Source organism: Alosa pseudoharengus, unplaced genomic scaffold (genome assembly GCF_046254945.1).
Source record: "Alosa pseudoharengus isolate Yale_2024_CS ecotype anadromous, Long Island Sound unplaced genomic scaffold, YU_APseudo_1.1 YU_APseudo_1.1_scf_22, whole genome shotgun sequence".
Lineage (NCBI taxonomy): Eukaryota > Metazoa > Chordata > Actinopteri > Clupeiformes > Clupeidae > Alosa > Alosa pseudoharengus.
In genome coordinates this window covers 20,490,424-20,505,872 of record NW_027468680.1, presented here as the reverse complement: position 1 = coordinate 20,505,872, position 15,449 = coordinate 20,490,424, and positions in this window count along the sequence as shown.

Sequence of the window (15,449 nt, the reverse complement as noted above, 5' to 3'; positions counted from 1 at the left end):
AGCATTCTTCCGTAACCGTCAATCGAAATTGGTGGCGAAGCCGCCAAACAGGAAGTGAGCTCATATCTCAGCAACCCTGCCATGTATCATAACCAAACTTACTACATATATTCATGACCCCATTAGGAGGACGCTCAAAAACTTTGGTGACCTTTGACCTGTAGGGGGTGCTGCAATTTGCAATATTGCATTTTCATCTGTAGTTGCTGATGTGTTTCATCGATCCTTTATTTTTTGATGTGAAACTGATGACAACATGTTTCATCCAGTTCATTCTAATGCGTGCGTGCAAGGGCTGGGTGGGGCGGGACGGGGTGGGAAGGGCAGCGGTGATTAGGTGGGGGTGGCTGGCTGGTGGAGGCGGTGGCAATACTCAGCCCTGTTTCAGCCCTACAAAGTCAGTTATGTTTTGATGTGACACTTGTTGAAAGTGTTGATCGCGGGTGTCTGCTGAGTTCGATCTTGTCGCCGTGGCTACTCTGGCCTATTCTGCTTGGCCCCCTCATTGCTGCTTGCAGCTATATTTGGGGGCCAAGCAGCGAAGCTGCGAAGGCACCCATTGTGTTTCTATTTGTTCTTATTGGGGGCCAAGCAGCGAAGCTGCGAAGGCACCCATTGTGTTTCTATTTGTTCTTATTATTATTATTATTCCGCCATGGAAGTCAATGGCAGCCCATAGAACCGTCTGGTGAAAAGTTGTGAAATTTGGCACACTGATTAGGGACAGTCCCATGATTAATGTCACCAAGTTTCATGATGGCACCTCAACCGCTCTAGCGCCACCAATAGGCCAAAGTTGGACATGCGTTCACGCACGTAACTTTTGACCCGTATGGCCGATTGTCAAAAATGAGATATCGTTGGAATCCTTGGACCAAGCCGAGTTCAACGCACCCTATGACGTCATTTTCCGCCATGATGGTTTTTCCGCCATTTTGGATTTCATCAAAAACACTAAAAAGTTTTCACAGGTCACAAATTTTGTCCAATCGACACCAAACCTGACACACATGATCTTCAGACCAAGCCTCACAAAAGATACTCCTTTTCGTCTTCGGAACTAAAACCGTTCGCCCGTAACAGCCAATCAAAATTTGCGGCAAAGCCGCAAAACAGGAAGTGAGCTCATATCTCAGCAACCCATTTATCTATCATAACCAAACTTTGTACATGGACTCAAGACCCAATCAGAGGGACGCTCAAGAAATCTGGTGACCTTTGACCTCTAGGGGGCGCTGTAATTTAGAAACATGCCTTTTGGCCTGTTGCTGCAGTTGTGGTTAGAATTAAAATGCACTAGTGGTGTCTGGTAATACTGTTGGAGGTCCTTAGGCCGACCCAAGCCAACTTGTGATGTCATCGTACTTGATTCGGCCACCATATTGGATTTAATCAAAAACACGTACAAGTTTTCGCAGGTCACAAATTTCAGCGGATCCTCACCAAAATTGGCAGAGACCATCTTCAGACCATGCCTTATCAGTGCGTTGCTTTCTGGAACAATTGACAGAAGCATTCGGCTGTAACAGCCAATCGAAATTTGCGGCGAAGCCGCCAAACAGGAAGTGAGCTCATATCTCAGCAACCCTTGCATGTATCAAAGCCAAACTGGGTGCATGTACTCAAGACCCAATCAGGGGGACACTCAAGAAATCTGGTGACCTTTGACCTCTAGGGGGCGCTGTAATTAAGAAACATGCCTTTTGGCCTGTAGCTGCTGTTGTGCTTAGAATTAAAATGCACTAGTGGTTTCAGGTAATACTTTTGGACGTCCTTAGGCCAACCCAGGCCAACTTGTGATGTCATCATAATTGATTCGGCCGCCATATTGGATTTAATCAAAAACATCAAAAAGTTTTCACAGGTCACAAATTTCATCTGATCTTCACCAAAATTGGCACAGACCATCTTCAGACCATGCCTTATCAGTGCATCGCTTTTCGGAACGATTGACAGTAGCAATCGAAACTTGCGGCAAAGCCGCCAAACAGGAAGTGAGCTCATATCTCAGCAACCCTGCCATGTATCATAACCAAACTTACTACATAGGTTCAGGACCCGATTAGAAGGACGCTCAAAAAATGTGTTGACCTTTGACCTGTAGAGGGTGCTGCAATTAGCAATATTGCATTTTGATCTGTAGTTGCGATGTGTTTTATCAATCTTTTATTTTTGGATGTGAAACTGATGACAACATGTTCCATCCAGTTCATTCTAATGAGTGCGTGGTAGGGCGGGACGGGGTGGGATGGGCAGGGGTGATTAGGTGGGGGGGCTGGCTAGCGGAGGCGGTGGCAATACTCAGCCCTGTTTCAGCCCTACAAAATCAGTTATGTTTGATGTGACACTTGTTGAAAGTGTTGATCGATCACGATGTCTGCTGAGTTCTATCTTGTCGCCGTGGCTACTCCGGCCTATTCTGCTTGGCCCCCTCATTGCTGCTTGCAGCTATATTTGGGGGCCAAGCAGCGAAGCTGCGAAGGCACCCATTGTGTTTCTATTTGTTCTTATTATTATTATTATTCCGCCATGGAAGTCAATGGCAGCCCATAGAACCGTCTGGTGAAAAGTTGTGAAATTTGGCACACTGATTAGGGACAGTCCCATGATTAATGTCACCAGGTTTCATGATGGCACCTCAAGCGCTCTAGCGCCACCAACGGGCCAAAGTTGGACGTGCGTTCACGCACGTAACTTTTGACCCGTATGGCCGATTGTCAAAAACGAGGTATCGTTGGAATCCTTGGACCAAGCCGAGTTCAACGCACCCTATGACGTCATTTTCCGCCATGATGGTTTTTCCGCCATTTTGGATTTCATCAAAAACACTAAAAAGTTTTCACAGGTCACAAATTTTGTCCAATCGACACCAAACCTGACACACATGATCTTCAGACCAAGCCTCACAAAAGATACTCCTTTTCGTCTTCGGAACTAAAACCGTTCGCCCGTAACAGCCAATCAAAATTTGCGGCGAAGCCGCCAAACAGGAAGTGAGCTCATATCTCAGCAACCCATTGATCTATCATAACCAAACTTTGTACATGGACTCAGGACCCAATCAGAGGGACGCTCAAGAAATCTGGTGACCTTTGACCTCTAGGGGGCGCTGTAATTTAGAAACATGTCTTTTGGCCTGTAGCTGCAGTTGTGGTTAGAATTAAAATGCACTAGTGGTGTCTGGTAATACTGTTGGAGGTCCTTAGGTTGACCCAAGCCAACTTGTGATGTCATCGTACTTGATTCGGCCGCCATATTGGATTTAATCAAAAACACGTACAAGTTTTCGCAGGTCACAAATTTCAGCGGATCCTCACCAAAATTGGCAGAGACCATCTTCAGACCATGCCTTATCAGTGCGTTGCTTTCTGGAACAATTGACAGAAGCGTTCGGCTGTAACAGCCAATCGAAATTTGCGGCGAAGCCGCCAAACAGGAAGTGAGCTCATATCTCAGCAACCCTTGCATGTATCAAAGCCAAACTGGGTGCATGGACTCAACACCCAATCAGGGGGACACTCAAGAAATCTGGTGACCTTTGACCTCTAGGGGGCGCTGTAATTAAGAAACATGCCTTTTGGCCTGTAGCTGCTGTTGTGCTTAGAATTAAAATGCACTAGTGGTTTCAGGTAATACTGTTGGACGTCCTTAGGCCAACCCAGGCCAACTTGTGATGTCATCATAATTGATTCGGCCGCCATATTGGATTTAATCAAAAACATCAAAACGTTTTCACAGGTCACAAATTTCATCTGATCTTCACCAAAATTGGCACAGACTATCTTCAGACCATAACTTATCAATATGTTGCTTTCTGGAACAATTGACAAAAGCATTCTTCCATAACAGCCAATCAAAAATGATGGCGAAGCCGCCAAACAGGAAGTGAGCTCATATCTCAGCAACCCTGCCATGTATCATAACCAAACTTACTACATAGATTCATGACCCCATTAGGAGGACACACAAAACATTTGGTGACCTTTGACCTGTAGAGGTTGCTGCAATTTTGCATTTTGATCTGTAGTTGCTGATGTGTTTCATCGATCCTTTATTTTTTGATGTGAAACTGATGACAACATGTTCCATCCAGTTCATTCTAATGCGTGCGTGCAAGGGCGGGGAGGGGCAGGACGGGGTGGGATGGGCAGGGGTGATTAGATGGGGGGCTGGCTGGCGGAGGCGGTGGCAATTCTCAGCCCTGTTTCAGCCCTACAAAATCAGTTATGTTTTGATGTGACACTAGTTGAAAGTGTTGATCGCGGATGTCTGCTGAGTTCTATCTTGTCGCCGTGGCTACTCCAGCCTATTCTGCTTGGCCCCCTCATTGCTGCTTGCAGCTATATTTATTATTATTATTCCGCCATGGAAGTCAATGGCAGCCCATAGAACCGTCTGGTGAAAAGTTGTGAAATTTGGCACACTGATTAGGGACAGTCCCATGATTAATGTCACCAGGTTTCATGATGGCACCTCAAGCGCTCTAGCGCCACCAACGGGCCAAAGTTGGACGTGCGTTCACGCACGTAACTTTTGACCCGTATGGCCGATTGTCAAAAACGAGGTATCGTTGGAATCCTTGGACCAAGCCGAGTTCAACGCACCCTATGACGTCATTTTCCGCCATGATGGTTTTTCCGCCATTTTGGATTTCATCAAAAACACTAAAAAGTTTTCACAGGTCACAAATTTTGTCCAATCGACACCAAACCTGACACACATGATCTTCAGACCAAGCCTCACAAAAGATACTCCTTTTCGTCTTCGGAACTAAAACCGTTCGCCAGTAACAGCCAATCAAAATTTGCGGCGAAGCCGCCAAACAGGAAGTGAGCTCATATCTCAGCAACCCATTGATCTATCATAACCAAACTTTGTACATGGACTCAGGACCCAATCAGAGGGACGCTCAAGAAATCTGGTGACCTTTAACCTCTAGGGGGCGCTGTAATTTAGAAACATGTCTTTTGGCCTGTAGCTGCAGTTGTGGTTAGAATTAAAATGCACTAGTGGTGTCTGGTAATACTGTTGGAGGTCCTTAGGCCGACCCAAGCCAACTTGTGATGTCATCGTACTTGATTCGGCCGCCATATTGGATTTAATCAAAAACACGTACAAGTTTTCGCAGGTCACAAATTTCAGCGGATCCTTACCAAAATTGGCAGAGACCATCTTCAGACCATGCCTTATCAGTGCGTTGCTTTCTGGAACAATTGACAGAAGCGTTCGGCTGTAACAGCCAATCGAAATTTGCGGCAAAGCCGCCAAACAGGAAGTGAGCTCATATCTCAGCAACCCTTGCATGTATCAAAGCCAAACTGGGTGCATGGACTCAGGACCCAATCAGGGGGACACTCAAGAAATCTGGTGACCTTTGACCTCTAGGGGGCGCTGTAATTAAGAAACATGCCTTTTGGCCTGTAGCTGCTGTTGTGCTTAGAATTAAAATGCACTAGTGGTTTCAGGTAATACTGTTGGACGTCCTTAGGCCAACCCAGGCCAACTTGTGATGTCATCATAATTGATTCGGCCGCCACATTGGATTTAATCAAAAACATCAAAACGTTTTCACAGGTCACAAATTTCATCTGGTCTTCACCAAAATTGGCACAGACTATCTTCAGACCATAACCTATCAATATGTTGCTTTCTGGAACAATTGACAAAAGCATTCTTCCGTAACAGCCAATCAAAAATGATGGCGAAGCCGCCAAACAGGAAGTGAGCTCATATCTCAGCAACCCTGCCATGTATCATAACCAAACTTACTACATAGATTCATGACCCCATTAGGAGGACGCACAAAACATTTGGTGACCTTTGACCTGTAGAGGTTGCTGCAATTTTGCATTTTGATCTGTAGTTGCTGATGTGTTTCATCGATCCTTTATTTTTTGATGTGAAACTGATGACAACATGTTCCATCCAGTTCATTCTAATGCGTGCGTGCAAGGGCGGGGAGGGGCAGGACGGGGTGGGATGGGCAGGGGTGATTAGATGGGGGGCTGGCTGGCGGAGGCGGTGGCAATTCTCAGCCCTGTTTCAGCCCTACAAAATCAGTTATGTTTTGATGTGACACTAGTTGAAAGTGTTGATCGCGGATGTCTGCTGAGTTCTATCTTGTCGCCGTGGCTACTCCAGCCTATTCTGCTTGGCCCCCTCATTGCTGCTTGCAGCTATATTTATTGGGGGCCAAGCAGCGAAGCTGCGAAGGCACCCATTGTGTTTCTATTTGTTCTTATTATTATTATTATTCCGCCATGGAAGTCAATGGCAGCCCATAGAACCGTCTGGTGAAAAGTTGTGAAATTTGGCACACTGATTAGGGACAGTCCCATGATTAATGTCACCAAGTTTCATGATGGCACCTCAACCGCTCTAGCGCCACCAATAGGCCAAAGTTGGACGTGCGTTCACGCACGTAACTTTTGACCCGTATGGCCGATTGTCAAAAACGAGGTATCGTTGGAATCCTTGGACCAAGCCGAGTTCAACGCACCCTATGACGTCATTTTCCGCCATGATGGTTTTTCCGCCATTTTGGATTTCATCAAAAACACTAAAAAGTTTTCACAGGTCACAAATTTTGTCCAATCGACACCAAACCTGACACACATGATCTTCAGACCAAGCCTCACAAAAGATACTCCTTTTCGTCTTCGGAACTAAAACCGTTCGCCCGTAACAGCCAATCAAAATTTGCGGCAAAGCCGCCAAACAGGAAGTGAGCTCATATCTCAGCAACCCTGCCATGTATCATAACCAAACTTACTACATGGATTCATGACCCCATTAGGAGGACGCTCAAAAACTTTGGTGACCTTTGACCTGTAGGGGGTGCTGCAATTAGCAATATTGCATTTTGATCTGTAGTTGCTGATGTGTTTTATTGATCTTTTATTTTTTGATGTGAAACTGATGACAACATGTTCCATCCAGTTCATTCTAATGCGTGCGTGTGTGCAAGGGCGGGGCGGGGCATGACGGGCTGGGGTGAATAGGTGGGGGGCTTGCTGGCGGAGGCGTTGCAATACTCAGCCCTGTTTCAGCCCTACAAAATCAGCTATGTTTTGATCTGACACTTGTTGAAAGTGTTGATCACGGGTGTCTGCTGAGTTCTATCTTGTCGCCGTGGCTTCTCCGGCCTATTCTGCTTGGCCCCCTCATTGCTGCTTGCAGCTATATTTATTATTATTATTTAACATCTTTCCTCCGCCATTGGAGTCTATGGCAGCCCATAGAACCGTCTGGTGAAAAGTTGTGAAATTTGGCACACTGATTGAGGACAGTCTCATGAATAATTTCACCAAGTTTCATACCGGCAACTTGAGCGCTCTAGCGCCACCAACAGGCCAAAGTTGGACATGCGTTCACGCACGTAACTTTTGATCCGTATGGCCGATTGTCAAAAAGGAGATATCGTTGAAGTCCTTGGACCAAGCCGAGTTCAACGCACCCTATGACGTCATTTTCCGCCATGATGGATTTTCCGCCATTTTGGATTTAATCAAAAACACTAAAAAGTTTTCACAGGTCACAAATTTTGTCCAATCGACACTAAACCTGACACACATGATCTTCAGACCAAGCCTCACAAAAGATACTTATTTTCGTCTTCGGAACTAAAACCGTTTGCCCGTAACAGCCAATCAAAATTTGCGGCGAAGCCGCTAAACAGGAAGTGAGCTCATATCTCAGCAACCCATTGATCTGTCATAACCAAACTTAGTACCTGGACTCAGGACCCCATCAGGGGGACGTTCAAAAAATATGGTGACCTTTGACCTCTAGGTGGCGCTGCAATCAGCTAAAATGCATTTTGGCCTGTAGCTGCAGTTGTGCTTAGAATTAAAACGCACTAGTGGTGTCTGGTAATACTGTTGGAGGTCCGTAGGCTGACCCATGCCAACTTGTGATGTCATCGTAATTGATTCGGCCGCCATATTGGATTTAATCAAAAACATTAACAAATTTCCCTAGGTCACAAATTTCATCTGATCCTCAACAAAATGGGCACAGACGATCTTCAGACCATGCCTTGTCAGTGCATTGATTTCTGTAACAATTGACAGAAGCGTTTGCCCGTAGCAGCCAATCGAAATTGGAGGCGAAGCCGCCAAACAGGAAGTGAGCTCATATCTCAGCCACCGTAGCATCTATCAAAACCAAACTTAGTATAAGGACTTGTGACCCCATCGGGAGGACGTCCAAGAAATTTGGTGACCTTTGACCTCTAGGATCGCTGCAAACAGCAAAAATGCAAGTTGGCTTGTATTTTTTGACGTGCTAGGAATGAAACTTGCTCTGACAGCTTGTGGCCATATGTCTGATTGCAGCATCGAGCTAACAGCATTGAGTTGCCGTGGTTACTCCGGCCTACTGCTTGGCCCCCACATTGCTGCTTGCAGCTATATTTGGGGGCCAAGCAGCGAAGCTGCGAAGGCACCCATTGTGTTTCTATTTGTTCTTATTATTATTATTATTCCGCCATGGAAGTCAATGGCAGCCCATAGAACCGTCTGGTGAAAAGTTGTGAAATTTGGCACACTGATTAGGGACAGTCCCATGATTAATGTCACCAAGTTTCATGATGGCACCTCAACCGCTCTAGCGCCACCAATAGGCCAAAGTTGGACGTGCGTTCACGCACGTAACTTTTGACCCGTATGGCCGATTGTCAAAAACGAGGTATCGTTGGAATCCTTGGACCAAGCCGAGTTCAACGCACCCTATGACGTCATTTTCCGCCATGATGGTTTTTCCGCCATTTTGGATTTCATCAAAAACACTAAAAAGTTTTCACAGGTCACAAATTTTGTCCAATCGACACCAAACCTGACACACATGATCTTCAGACCAAGCCTCACAAAAGATACTCCTTTTCGTCTTCGGAACTAAAACCGTTCGCCCGTAACAGCCAATCAAAATTTGCGGCGAAGCCGCCAAACAGGAAGTGAGCTCATATCTCAGCAACCCATTTATCTATCATAACCAAACTTTGTACATGGACGTAAGACCCAATCAGAGGGACGCTCAAGAAATCTGGTGACCTTTGACCTCTAGGGGGCGCTGTAATTTAGAAACATGCCTTTTGGCCTGTAGCTGCAGTTGTGGTTAGAATTAAAATGCACTAGTGGTGTCTGGTAATACTGTTGGAGGTCCTTAGGCCGACCCAAGCCAACTTGTGATGTCATCGTACTTGATTCGGCCACCATATTGGATTTAATCAAAAACACGTACAAGTTTTCGCAGGTCACAAATTTCAGCGGATCCTCACCAAAATTGGCAGAGACCATCTTCAGACCATGCCTTATCAGTGCGTTGCTTTCTGGAACAATTGACAGAAGCATTCGGCTGTAACAGTCAATCGAAATTTGCGGCGAAGCCGCCAAACAGGAAGTGAGCTCATATCTCAGCAACCCTTGCATGTATCAAAGCCAAACTGGGTGCATGTACTCAAGACCCAATCAGGGGGACACTCAAGAAATCTGGTGACCTTTGACCTCTAGGGGGCGCTGTAATTAAGAAACATGCCTTTTGGCCTGTAGCTGCTGTTGTGCTTAGAATTAAAATGCACTAGTGGTTTCAGGTAATTCTTTTTGACGTCCTTAGGCCAACCCAGGCCAACTTGTGATGTCATCATAATTGATTCGGCCGCCATATTGGATTTAATCAAAAACATCAAAAAGTTTTCACAGGTCACAAATTTCATCTGATCTTCACCAAAATTGGCACAGACTATCTTCAGACCATAACCTATCAATATATTGCTTTCTGGAACAATTGACAAAAGCATTCTTCCGTAACAGCCAATCAAAAATGATGGCGAAGCCGCCAAACAGGAAGTGAGCTCATATCTCAGCAACCCTGCCATGTATCATAACCAAACTTACTACATAGATTCATGACCCCATTAGGAGGACGCACAAAACATTTGGTGACCTTTGACCTGTAGAGGTTGCTGCAATTTGCAATTTTGCATTTTGATCTGTAGTTGCTGATGTGTTTCATCGATTCTTTATTTTTTGATGTGAAACTGATGACAACATGTTCCATCCAGTTCATTCTAATGCGTGCGTGCAAGGGCGGGGAGGGGCAGGACGGGGTGGGATGGGCAGGGGTGATTAGATGGGGGGCTGGCTGGCGGAGGCGGTGGCAATTCTCAGCCCTGTTTCAGCCCTACAAAATCAGTTATGTTTTGATGTGACACTAGTTGAAACTGTTGATCGCGGATGTCTGCTGAGTTCTATCTTGTCGCCATGGCTACTCCAGCCTATTCTGCTTGGCCCCCTCATTGCTGCTTGCAGCTATATTTGGGGGCCAAGCAGCGAAGCTGCGAGGCAACCATAGTGATTGTTAGTTTTCTTATTATTATTATTATTATTATTATTCCGCCATTGAAGTCAATGGCAGCCTATAGAACCGTCTGGCAAAAAGTTCTGAAATTTGGCACACTGATTGGAGACAGTCCAATGATTCATTTCATCAAGTTTCATGTCGGCACCTCCAGCGCTCTAGCGCCACCAACAGGCCAAAGTTGGACTTGCGTTCACGCACGTAACTTCTGACCCGTATGGCCGATTGTCAAAAATGTGGTATCGTTGGATTCCTTGGGCCAAGCCGAGTTCAACGCACCCTATGACGTCGTTTTCCGCCATGATGGATTTTCCGCCATTTTGGATTTTATAAAAAACACTAAAATGTCTTCTCTGGTCAGAAATTTTGTCCAATCGACACCAAACTTCACACACATCATCTACAGAACACGCTACTTTCAGGAATTACTTTTTGTCTTCGGAAATACAACCGTTCGCCCGTAACAGCCAATCAAAATTTGTGGCGAAGCCGCCAAACAGGAAGTGAACTCATATCTCAGCAACCCTTTCTTGTATCATAACCAAACGTAGTATATAGACTACTGACCCCATCAGGAGGACGCTCAAACATTTTGGTGACCTTTGGCCTCTAGGGGGCGCTGTAATTAAGAAATATGCCTTTTGGCCTGTAGCTGCTGTTGTGTTTAGAATTAAAACACACTAGTGGTGTCTGACAATACTGTGGAAGGTCCTTTGGTCAACAGAGGACAACTTGTGACATCACCATAATTGATTTGGCCGCCATATTGGATTTAATCAAAAACACGAATAAGTATTCGCAAGTCACAAATTTCAGCTGATCCTCACCAAAATTGGCAGAGACCATCTTCAGACCATGCCTTATCAGTGTATTTTTTTCTGGAACAATTGATAGAAGCGTTCGCCTGTAACAGCCAATCGAAATTTGCGGCGAAGCCGCCAAACAGGAAGTGAGCTCATATCTCAGCAACGCTTTCATGTATCAAAACCAAACTTAGTACATGGTCCTCAGGACCCACCAGGAGGACGCTCAAGAAATTTGGTGACCTTTGACCTCTAGGGGGCTCTGTAATTGGCAAAAATGTATTTTGGCCTGTAGTTGCTGCATTATTCTGCAATGGAGGTCAATGGCAGCCCATAGAACCGTATGGTTCATCCTGATGATGCACAAATAATTTGGTGACCTTTGACCTCTATGGGCATTGAAATCATAGCAAGCATGATCATATCTCAATCAATCTTTTATTTTTGATGTGAAACTGATGACGGCGAGTTCAATCCAGTTAATTCTAAAGCGTGCGTGCAAGGTTGGGGCAGGGTGGGACGGGCACGGGCGATTGCGGCGGTGGGTTGCCTGGCTGAGGGGGCGGCGACACTCAGCCCTGGTTCAGCCCCACAAAATCAGTTATGTTTTGATGTGAAACTTGACCTTGTAACTCAGCCAATCTTGGGTTGTTTGACATGGAACTTGCTGTGACTGCTTAATGCTATATGCCTGATGCCACGGCATTGAGTTGCATGGCAAATCTGGACTGCTGAGCTGTCTGCTTGGCCCCCACATTGCTGCTTGCAGCTATATTTTCTTATTATTATTTAACATCTTTCCTCTGCCATTGAAGCCTATGGCAGCCCATAGAACCGTCTGGTAAAAAGTTGTGAAATTTGGCACACTGATTGGGGACAGTCTCATCATTAATTTCACCAAGTTTCATACCGGCACCTTGAGCGCTCTAGCGCCACCAATAGGCCAAATTTGGACGTGCGTTCACGCACGTAACTTTTGACCCGTTGACCCGATTGTCAAAAATGAGGTATCGTTGGAATCCTTGGACCAAGCCGAGTTCAACGCACTCTATGACGTCAATTTCCGCCATGATGGATTTTCCGCCATTTTGGATTTCATCAAAAACACTAAAAAGTTTTCACAGGTCACAAATTTTGTCCAATCAAAACCAAACCTGGCACACATGATCTTCAGACCAAGCCTCACAAAAGATACTCCTTTTCGTCTTCGGAACTCAAACCGTTCGCCCGTAACAGCCAATCGAAATATGCGTCGAAGCCGCCAAACAGGAAGTGAGCTCATATCTCAGCAACCCTTGCATGTATCACAGCCAAACTTGGTGCATAGACTCAACACCCAATCACGGGGACACTCAAGAAATCTGGTGACCTTTGACCTCTAGGGGGCGCTGTAATTAAGAAACATGCCTTTTGGCCTGTAGCTGCTGTTGTGCTTAGAATTAAAATGCACTAGTGGTTTCAGGTAATACTGTTGGACGTCCTTAAGCCAACCCAGGCCAACTTGTGATGTCATCATAATTGATTCGGCCGCCATATTGGATTTAATCAAAAACATCAAAAAGTTTTCACAGGTCACAAATTTCATCTGATCTTCACCGAAATTGGCACAGACTATCTTCAGACCATAACCTATCAATATATTGGTTTCTGGAACAATTGACAAAAGCATTCTTCCGTAACCGTCAATCGAAATTGGTGGCGAAGCCGCCAAACAGGAAGTGAGCTCATATCTCAGCAACCCTGCCATGTATCATAACCAAACTTACTACATATATTCATGACCCCATTAGGAGGACGCTCAAAAACTTTGGTGACCTTTGACCTGTAGGGGGTGCTGCAATTTGCAATATTGCATTTTCATCTGTAGTTGCTGATGTGTTTCATCGATCCTTTATTTTTTGATGTGAAACTGATGACAACATGTTTCATCCAGTTCATTCTAATGCGTGCGTGCAAGGGCTGGGTGGGGCGGGACGGGGTGGGAAGGGCAGCGGTGATTAGGTGGGGGTGGCTGGCTGGTGGAGGCGGTGGCAATACTCAGCCCTGTTTCAGCCCTACAAAGTCAGTTATGTTTTGATGTGACACTTGTTGAAAGTGTTGATCGCGGGTGTCTGCTGAGTTCGATCTTGTCGCCGTGGCTACTCTGGCCTATTCTGCTTGGCCCCCTCATTGCTGCTTGCAGCTATATTTGGGGGCCAAGCAGCGAAGCTGCGAAGGCACCCATTGTGTTTCTATTTGTTCTTATTGGGGGCCAAGCAGCGAAGCTGCGAAGGCACCCATTGTGTTTCTATTTGTTCTTATTATTATTATTATTCCGCCATGGAAGTCAATGGCAGCCCATAGAACCGTCTGGTGAAAAGTTGTGAAATTTGGCACACTGATTAGGGACAGTCCCATGATTAATGTCACCAAGTTTCATGATGGCACCTCAACCGCTCTAGCGCCACCAATAGGCCAAAGTTGGACATGCGTTCACGCACGTAACTTTTGACCCGTATGGCCGATTGTCAAAAATGAGATATCGTTGGAATCCTTGGACCAAGCCGAGTTCAACGCACCCTATGACGTCATTTTCCGCCATGATGGTTTTTCCGCCATTTTGGATTTCATCAAAAACACTAAAAAGTTTTCACAGGTCACAAATTTTGTCCAATCGACACCAAACCTGACACACATGATCTTCAGACCAAGCCTCACAAAAGATACTCCTTTTCGTCTTCGGAACTAAAACCGTTCGCCCGTAACAGCCAATCAAAATTTGCGGCAAAGCCGCAAAACAGGAAGTGAGCTCATATCTCAGCAACCCATTTATCTATCATAACCAAACTTTGTACATGGACTCAAGACCCAATCAGAGGGACGCTCAAGAAATCTGGTGACCTTTGACCTCTAGGGGGCGCTGTAATTTAGAAACATGCCTTTTGGCCTGTTGCTGCAGTTGTGGTTAGAATTAAAATGCACTAGTGGTGTCTGGTAATACTGTTGGAGGTCCTTAGGCCGACCCAAGCCAACTTGTGATGTCATCGTACTTGATTCGGCCACCATATTGGATTTAATCAAAAACACGTACAAGTTTTCGCAGGTCACAAATTTCAGCGGATCCTCACCAAAATTGGCAGAGACCATCTTCAGACCATGCCTTATCAGTGCGTTGCTTTCTGGAACAATTGACAGAAGCATTCGGCTGTAACAGCCAATCGAAATTTGCGGCGAAGCCGCCAAACAGGAAGTGAGCTCATATCTCAGCAACCCTTGCATGTATCAAAGCCAAACTGGGTGCATGTACTCAAGACCCAATCAGGGGGACACTCAAGAAATCTGGTGACCTTTGACCTCTAGGGGGCGCTGTAATTAAGAAACATGCCTTTTGGCCTGTAGCTGCTGTTGTGCTTAGAATTAAAATGCACTAGTGGTTTCAGGTAATACTTTTGGACGTCCTTAGGCCAACCCAGGCCAACTTGTGATGTCATCATAATTGATTCGGCCGCCATATTGGATTTAATCAAAAACATCAAAAAGTTTTCACAGGTCACAAATTTCATCTGATCTTCACCAAAATTGGCACAGACCATCTTCAGACCATGCCTTATCAGTGCATCGCTTTTCGGAACGATTGACAGTAGCAATCGAAACTTGCGGCAAAGCCGCCAAACAGGAAGTGAGCTCATATCTCAGCAACCCTGCCATGTATCATAACCAAACTTACTACATAGGTTCAGGACCCGATTAGAAGGACGCTCAAAAAATGTGTTGACCTTTGACCTGTAGAGGGTGCTGCAATTAGCAATATTGCATTTTGATCTGTAGTTGCGATGTGTTTTATCAATCTTTTATTTTTGGATGTGAAACTGATGACAACATGTTCCATCCAGTTCATTCTAATGAGTGCGTGGTAGGGCGGGACGGGGTGGGATGGGCAGGGGTGATTAGGTGGGGGGGCTGGCTAGCGGAGGCGGTGGCAATACTCAGCCCTGTTTCAGCCCTACAAAATCAGTTATGTTTGATGTGACACTTGTTGAAAGTGTTGATCACGATGTCTGCTGAGTTCTATCTTGTCGCCGTGGCTACTCCGGCCTATTCTGCTTGGCCCCCTCATTGCTGCTTGCAGCTATATTTATTATTATTATTCCGCCATGGAAGTCAATGGCAGCCCATAGAACCGTCTGGTGAAAAGTTGTGAAATTTGGCACACTGATTAGGGACAGTCCCATGATTAATGTCACCAGGTTTCATGATGGCACCTCAAGCGCTCTAGCGCCACCAACGGGCCAAAGTTGGACGTGCGTTCAC